The following is a 9,374-nucleotide window of genomic DNA, read 5'->3' as shown; positions in this document are numbered from 1 at the left end:
CCCCGATTGGATTTTGAAAAATTCCTCTTCTCGTCTGAACACAGGGAAGTCAAGCTGTTGGGTGGATACACTCACGATGGCTACAATACAAGATGGAAGTTGATGGTTCATAAATGTTTAATCTTCCGTTCAATATGGATGTAAATGAGGTTTGAATTCCAAAACAGAAAGTTTACTGCCATTTTACTCGGTGTGCCCTCCCTTCCATCTTTAAGACAAATAGCACTACATTATTGCTCAAGACATCCACCTCTTTTGACTTAGGCAAAATATCTCCCTTCCTATGTATCGGACTAACACCTTTTCCTTTACCTCTAGCAAAACAGCACCCATCCAGTTGCCTTAAGAAGGATTTCACATCTAGTCATTGATAATGGCACCCTTTTCCATTTCTAGTGCCAATTTTCTTGCAAATATTCATTTTTCATCATCCTTTGTGAAAGACCCCCCGAATTTGATATCAACACTCCTTGAAAAAAATCGTCGCATTGTCCTAATTCTTATGATGTTCGTACTGCCATTGATAATTGTTGCGACCCTTTTGTTGTCACTCATCTCATTCTCCTTTTCTCACAAATTTTTATTTTTCAATTTTTTTTATTTCAGTTGAGGTGCCTTTCTTAAGGTGCGTGCCTGAAATTGATCGCTCTACTCAATTGAGGGGCCTCGATTCTTTGAGGTTCGTGCCTGAGAGTGTTTTAAATTCCATGAGGATCGACTCATGATGTCTCATTCCATGAGAATCGGACCATGATGTCCTGGCCATCGAGGCTTCTTTTTGCCAATCAAGGCTTTAGTCCATAGTGACCCACTTTTATGAGGTTCAGTATTCAAAAACTGGCTCACAATAACTCGCCCATCGAGGCTTGAGTTTGATTCAGCCCACCGACGCTTTTCGCTACACATCAACAAGCGGCATCTTATTCAGTAACAATCATCAATGATCATTGGCAGCAACATCAGTATTCATCAAAGGATCTTCGTCATCGACTTTTGAAAGTGTGCATCAAATCGGTTGATTTTGATTACATCTGTAATTTGGGGAATTCTGTTGTATTGGGAATTTTTGTGTTGTTGTCAAACGTATATCGATTTTCAATCCATATACGTTTAAGGTGGCATGTTAGAATTTGTGGGATCCAACGGTTAGATTGGGTTAGAAAAATCACCGTTGGATCATCTTGAAGGTGGATTGGGTAAGTTGGCTAAATGAAGCAACTAAATAAATTAAGCAAGTAGATTAGAAGGGGAAAGCAAGAGAGATTAGGAAGTAGATTTGATTAGGACTATTTCCTTCCACAATTATCTTGATTTACTTTATATGTTCATCATGTAAGTGCTCTATATAAGCACCATTAATTCTCTTTGTAAAGCATCCAAGAATTAGTGAAAATCTCCTAAATTTTATTTTCTTATTGGGAAATTTCATTGTAATCAAACGTATGTTGATTTCCAATCCACATACGTTTGAGTGGGCATGTTAGAATATGTAGGATCTCATAGTCAGATTGTGTTGAATTCACACCATTGGATCATCATGGGGCTAGATTAGGCAAGTGGGTTGAATAGAGTAACCTAACTAGAATAGGTAGCTAGCATAAATTAGCAATTAGGCTAATCTTAGTAGGTAGGTTTTCTTGAATTATCTCTTGCCTTGTTATGTTCATCTCTTTCTATATTTAACCCTTTTGAGTGTTCTATATAATCACTCATCAGGGCTAATTGTATTGTATCGAAGTTTAGTGAAATATTCTCTAAATTTATCATGCGATGGCCCGATAGGAGCGCCTTTGTAGCTAGGTTTTTGCAAGGGTGCCCTTCAATTTAGCATTCCCATATTCTTTGTATGGCAGTAGCTAGTTCACTAGTTGTCAAACAAATTGCCTCAAGTTTATGATTAATAAATTGGGGTTCTTAGTGTTGTGATAAATGTCTTGTATTCTGTTGGTGAATGGGGATTTATATTTTTTAGGGGCATTTTAGGATTATGCAAAATAGTTAAAGTTCTGGATTCCAAGATGAGATTAAGAAAGAAAAGCTTGCAACTTTGATCGTACAGGTAATGGAAATCTTTTCGTCTCCTTCTGGACGTAGCGATACTCCCAAACTATGTAAACTTGGATGTGTTCAGTGTTTCTAATTTATTTTCTTTATTGTTTGGTGGCTTGATCCAAATTTGAGTTCACACCAACTCTTTTTCCAAGTTGAAACAGGCAACTTAAAAATATAACCAAAATACCCTTCATAATTGCCTTTTACAATCCAAAATCTTTTTCTAGCACAAGGGCCTTTTTGGATACCTTTAAAAGTTGACTGCAAATAATCTTTACATGCAAATGGTTTGAAGTTGAATATGACTATTTGCAAAAGTGGTTAGAATAGCTTTAGAAATTACCAAGTTAATGGCTTCAACAAAGAAGGCCTTAATGCCCCTTTTGCAAATAAGATTAAATTTAAAATAATGCTTTTTACGCCTTCATCATTTCATCTCTTTCTCAAGTAATTGCAATCTTGGATATATGTAAAAAGAAGGGACTTAGTTATAATTTCTAAGTTTAAAAGGATGGTGTTACAATATAGAAGGGTAATGGGACTTTTCTTATATATACGAACTCCTAGTAAATTTTAAGCAATTATCTACATTCAAGTCCTAGGATTAGGGGTGGTAAAGGTTCGGTTTCGGTTCGGTTTGACCCCAAACCGAACCAAACCTAAATTTGAATCGGTTTGGTTCTACGAACCGAAACCAAATCAAAATTTGACTTTTCGGTTCGGTTTGGCCAATTTGACTACCCTTTACTCATAATCATTGGAAATCAGGGGCAACGGGTCGGTTTGAAATTTGAATCGGAAACCGAATTTTCAAATTTTCGGTTCAATTTCAGTTCGGTTTCGGTTGGATTGCCAACCTTACCAAGGTAGGTGTAAAGATCATCCAATGAGTGCAATTTTATTTCCCCGTTATCTTGAGAGAGAGAGAGAGAGTACCGGTTTTCATGGTTACAGCCGGAAAAGGGGGCAAATTTATGAAGAAAAGGAAAAGCACGTGCTCAATGATGCCGCCACCAGTGGAATGTAATTGCAGTGTTGTAGACTTCTCGTACGAATGATTACAATTTATCGTCTGCGAATTATCTCAAGAGATAATGGAAACGATAACATGTTTTTTTGTGCTAGCGTTTTTTCACATGGAAAAGTGCTTTCGACACTCACGTGCACGCGTTTCTTTAGCAATATAGCGAGCAAAACGTGGCGTGCATTTTTTTAATCTTAAAAAAGGCAACGACTCCAATCAAAGGCTTAGATTAACTGCGTGGGGCCACGCGTGACGTGAGGTGAGATTCTATCATGGATATTATATTTTTCTTCAGCTTTTTCTTGGCGGCTACTTTTTGTTTTATTTTTTTGTTTTTGGATAATTGAAACAGGGTTACTAACTCTAGTTAGATTAAACTAACTCTACTCAGAGAATCGGCGATCTTACTTTCAATTCCTCGTAGTATTGAGACATACCGGCGACTATTGGATGGCATGGTAAAAACAAAACGAGGGTCGCTTGTCTCACGACGATTGTTCCAAACATTCTTCCTAATTTTACCTCTTTTGGTAAAATTAGGGTAAACTCTGGTCATTGAACTTTTATACGGAGAATAAATAAATAAATTAGTGTGGGTGAGCTAACTCATTAATTTATTAAGCCGGATGACGATAGGTCATATGTGCCCTACAAAACCTTATCCATGGGATAATCCTTATCCTAATCCTCCTCCGATTTTTTTTTAATCCCCTAAATAAGGGTTCTTTTTGTTAGTATTGGAGGGTAATAAAGGACGAGAACAGCTAGTAATCTCAGGCCTCTCATCCAATCAATGCTGGTTGGAATCTCTACAACTGTATAATACAGTATTGGAGGGAAGTAGGGAGCGCTAAAGGTGGTCCGCGAGTCACCGGAAAATATATCTAAAATGCGAAAGGTGGTCAATGGCTCACCAGAAAATAGATCCAAAATCTAGTGTAGATATTTGATCTGTTTTTTATGATCAAAGTTTAGTGTAGATATTCAATCTAAAAACCGGGTTGTTCCCGTTTGTAGCTGAAATGGGTTGGATTGGTACTATTCTGGATACGTTAAAAAAAATTCTACTAGATCTAATGTAATTATTCGATCTAATAAGTACCTTATGTTAGAATAGAGGGGATCTTATTGGAATTGGGACTCAAGGAAACTTATATTTGCGATTTATTTACATACTACAGGGTGGCTCCGGAATAAAACGAGGTGGATTTATTAGCTTCCTAATATATTTTATTTAGCACCAGCTCAAATAAATCCATGGTCCACCCTAAGGACATGACAATCACAGGTCATTGAGTACCCTTAAGATAAAAAATAAGCAGATGTTGATATTTAAATGAGATAGAGTAGCAAGACGACTATCTACTTTAATTTAAAAAACGATCGACCATAATCCAATCCCAATGCACACATGGCATATGTGGTTGTGATCGAGATAGGCTATCATAAGGCGGCCCATTGGGTTTGATGCCGAATGGGGCCTTTTCCATCATGCTCGAAGGAAAATGGGTGGAACTTATAATGACCAAAACTTAAAAGATGTATATTTAAGATCATTAATAGCGGTGTAAACGGGCCAGACCCTCATCTGTTCATTTTAGAAACAACATGGTTTAATAATTGAACAAAGTCAGCTTGTCTTTTCTATTTTGATTAGGTTTTGAGAGTTTTATGAGAACTGTAATTAACTTCTGACAGCTGTTTTAAAAATAAAGACATGGCGAGTTAGTGCGATTATTAAAAACATGTTTTTTTGTCATAAGTTGGGGTTAGGCAGACCCCTACCAGCTTCATTAGAAAAAAAATATAAAGATTTACAATCGGGTGTGTAGGACATATTGTTGTCCTCTGAAACAAGATCAAGGACAGGAGAGGGGATGGAAGAAGGATGGATATCACTACCTTTGATCGGACAATCAATCTTGGAGAGGTAGTCGGCCATGGAGTCCGATTCGTTTTGAAGATTGCTGAAGTTTTTCTGGAAAGCAAAGTTAATGCCATACTGAATGGCATTTATTTCTAGCTCATGGATTGCTTCAGGCTCAATGTTGATGGAGAAAGCACTTAGCACTTCCCCTTCACGAGTCATGAAGAACTCTTCCAATGGATGCTTGATCCCCGATTAGGGAGGTGTCGTTGTACAGCTTTATTGCCCCATGATGCTAATCCCCGATTATTAAAACATGTTAGTGTCAATATCAGTAGCCTTTTGTGAAGGGCTGAGAATAGAAAGCACTCCCTTTACAAAATTGCTGAGATTAAAAGGGATGCCTTTTAATTAGATTATTCTCAAACCTATACAAACAAAAATGATATCAGCAAAACCATATTTTGATATTTTAACTAACACAGCTTGTCTTTAGGAGTTTTTATATGGCGTAAGCCCTTATAAACCCTTATTTTTTAAAAAGTACATTATCTAAATTGTCCATAAGATGGAACACAACGTAAATAGGTTGTTCCCAAAAATCATTTCCATAGGATGATCCCAGCCCTCCGATCTATAGAGGAATTGCATATTATGGAAACCTCTATAGATCGAAGGGCTAGGATTATCCTATGGAAATGATTTTTGGGGAACATCCTATTTAGGTTATGTTCCATCTTTTGGACAGTTTGGATCATCCCATGATGTGGTCCGTACGTTACTTTTTGAAAAATACCGGACTATAAGGGCTTACACCATATAAAATCTCGTTGCTGTCGAAAGGTTATTACATTTCCCAAAAAGCTCTCACGAGCTAATTAAAAAAAACAAAAAAAAACAAACGACAACTAGGTTTGTGCAAATATCAAAATATGGTTGTGCTGATAACAGGCTAATAAATCATGCCATTTATCATTTCCCCATATTTTTGGGCCACACAGTAAGTTGAATAGTTGATCGTCGATCGCCCGCGATTAAATCGGCGATGCTCCCAACATACGGGTGCTAAGTATGCAAAGTCACAACCCCGATTAAAATTAAACCGAAATGAACTCCAAATCTGTCCAAATTCAAATGAAACCGAAATATTCGCCCACATAATATCAACCATACCAAACCCACTCTCGCACACCGCCCTTTCCCCGACCTTTCTCCCACTTTCCCTCATTTCTCCGACCACGTCACTTCCTCTCCGACCACCTTACCCTCTCTCAACGATACAGAAAACCACTCCTAAAAACCGGCACAAACTGTTACACATCTAAAACCCGGTTAATCGGCCACTCCCCGTAACACCTTTTTTGCCTCAAACCGAAACTCCCTCCACATTAAAACATTTCTTCCCGCAATACCCTAACCCTTACCCTAACTTCCATGGAATGACAGAGTACCGATTTTCAACGATGAATCTATGGACTGACGATAACGCATCGATGATGGAAGCCTTCATGGCTTCAGATCTCTCTCCATACCCCTGGCTACCGTCTTCCACGTCAGCAACAACACCAGATCCGGCCAAAACCCTCGCCGGAGCTCCGGCAACTGCTCCTTCTTCTCCCTCATCGTTTTTGAACCAGGAAACCTTACAACACCGACTCCAAACCCTAATTGAAGGTGCGAGAGAGAGCTGGATCTACGCGATTTTCTGGCAATCCTCTATAGATCTCTCAGGTGTGTCGGTTTTAGGCTGGGGAGATGGATATTACAAAGGCGAGGAAGATAAGAGGAAGAGAAAATCCACGGCGGCCTCGGTCGCAGATCAGGAGCACCGGAAAAGAGTCTTACAGGAGCTGAATTCGTTTATCTCCGGCGGAGCTCAGGTCGGCGATGATGCCGTGGATGAGGAGGTGACTGATACTGAGTGGTTCTTCCTTGTCTCGATGACTCAGTCTTTTGTTAACGGCGCCGGTCTTCCAGGACAGGCCTTCTTCGCCGGAGCTCCGGTTTGGCTCGCCGGATCTGATCGGCTCGCCGGATCTTCCTGCGAGCGGACGAGGCAGGCACAGGGTTTTGGCATGCAGACTATGGTGTGTATACCCTTGGGAAATGGTGTTGTTGAGATTGGATCTACGGAGTTTATTTTTCAGAGTTCGGATCTTATGAATAGGGTTAGGGTTTTATTCAATTTCAATAGTTTGGATATTAGATCTTGGGAGGTCCCGGTTCCAGATCAGGGGGAAAATGATCCTTCTGCTCTCTGGATCTCGGATCCGTCTGTGATTGAAATTAAAGATCCAATTGTTGGATCCTCAGCTCAAATCCAAGAGATTTCGAATTCGGTTCAGTTTGAAAACCCTAGCTGTAGTAGCTTAACAGAAAACCCTAGCTCGATTCAAATGAATCATCAGACTCAGAGCTTCTTTGCCAGAGAAGAGATTTCGAAATCGAATCAGTTTGAAAACCCTAGTTGCAGTGGCTTAACAGAAAACCCTAGCTCAATCCAAATGAATAATCAGACTCAGAGCTTTTTTAACAGAGAAATGAATTTCTCTGAATTCGGATTAGAGAGTGTTGCTTCCACAAGGAATGGTACTAATTCACAAACTTGCAAGCCGGAATCCGGCGAGATCTTAAATTTTGGAGATAGGAATAGGAATTCTAATGGGATTTTGTTTTCAAACCCTCATCAGATTGTAACAGATGAGAACAAGAAAAGGACAGCCACGTCTAAGAGCAGCAATGAGGAAGGAATGCTCTCTTTCACATCGGCCATTGTTTTACCTGTGAAATCTGGCAATGGCGGCGGAGAATCCGACCATTCCGATCTCGAAGCTTCGCTTCGAGAGGCGGAGAGTAGTCGGGTTGTAGATGTAGAGAAGCGGCCGAAGAAGCGAGGGAGAAAACCCGCGAATGGGCGCGAAGAGCCTCTGAATCATGTTGAAGCAGAGCGCCAACGCAGGGAGAAACTCAACCAGAGGTTCTATGCCCTCAGAGCAGTAGTCCCCAATGTCTCTAAAATGGACAAAGCTTCTCTGTTAGGTGATGCCATCTCTTACATCAATGAATTAAGAACAAAAGTGCAGACTTCTGAATCGGATAAAGAAGAGTTACAATCACAGATTGATGCTTCAAAGAAGGAACTCTCACTCTCCATTAGAGAATCATGGGGATCAGATCACGAGCTTAAGGTTTCAAATTCAGTGATGGGTAAGTGTACAGGTGTTGAGATTGAAGTGAAGATACTTGGATGGGAAGCAATGATCAGAATACAGTGTAATAAGAAGAACCATCCTGCGGCAACACTGATGATGGCTCTGAAAGAGCTTGATCTTGATGTGTACTGTGCCAGCGTTTCGGTTGTGAAGGATCTGATGATCCAACAAGCAACAGTGAAGATGTCGAGTCGGATTTACACCCAAGAGCAGCTTAGCACAGCCCTCTTCTCTAAACTTGCAGAGCCTTGAAATGGTAGATAGAGCTTGAAGTTTTAAGCCCCGGTTAAACCCTGTTGTCCTCTGTATAATAGATGTACCAGTAGTAGAAATCGCTGAAGTTCAAGATTGCTATTGAGAAGATTCCATTTCTATTTAGGATGGAGTGGCTCTGATTCATAAGGTATGCTGTAAAAGCTATCGATTAGACGATTACAGCGCGTTTTTTGTGTTTGTACTCAATTTTCCTTCCATGTATATATACATTAATCCATATTCGTATTAGAAGAAGCAACTATGTTATGGGTAGTTGTAGCTGAGTGTGATTGATGTTTATTTGTTTTTAGGGATTTTGAGATCGTGTTCTCTATCGTTGAAGCTAGAACCTGTAATTCCATTCTTGGAATTGTGGTACTTGTGGAATCTGTAATGGGTCGTGCTTTTCTTAGGTGATCAATGTGTAGAACTTGTGTTATGTTCAATTAAGTGTAATAATCTCCAATGTAATCCCCTTTGAATCATAATGTTAAATCTCCAATGTTTGAACATGGCATGAACACTTGAATCGATTTTTCAGTTTCTCCTGCATTTTCTTTTGGGTTTGAATTTTGTCTGATGGTAGCCATGGTTGATCTACTATTAAGCTCAGAATTAGTTTATTTATTTTGGGGTTTGATTCGTACAGTTTATTCGGAATTTAACAGCCAGTGGAAAGGATTTGGAAATAGAGGTGTAAGCATAGCCTCATTCCTGATTCAGACATTGCCGCCTAAAGATTCATGTGGTTTCCTTCATGATCTCATTCTATCTTAAGACTTACAATTTTAAAACTCCCTTTCATTTCTTCAATCAATTTGTATTCAAAAGGGTGTTGTCGTGTTGATATGGGTAGAATGGGTTGAACCGATTGGATTTGGTAAATGTTATTCTTTGTTAGAATATGTGAGATCTCATAAGATGGAATGAAATCAAGAGAAAATACTAATCGAACCTAGTTTCC

The 9,374-nt window shown here is 39.3% G+C and overlaps 1 pseudogene; it reads left to right on the top strand.

The window, feature by feature from the left end:
• Positions 1 to 6,079: 6,079 nt before the first annotated feature.
• LOC143884874 (transcription factor MYC2 pseudogene) lies at positions 6,080 to 8,922 on the top strand (annotated as a pseudogene).
• The last annotated feature ends 452 nt before the right edge of the window (positions 8,923 to 9,374 follow it).

This window comes from Tasmannia lanceolata, unplaced genomic scaffold (genome assembly GCF_043159265.1).
Source record: "Tasmannia lanceolata isolate RefF3 unplaced genomic scaffold, GAP_Taslan_0.1 ptg000008l, whole genome shotgun sequence".
Lineage (NCBI taxonomy): Eukaryota > Viridiplantae > Streptophyta > Magnoliopsida > Canellales > Winteraceae > Tasmannia > Tasmannia lanceolata.
Note: the sequence above shows the minus strand (reverse complement) of the source record. Positions and strands in the feature narration are given on the sequence as shown.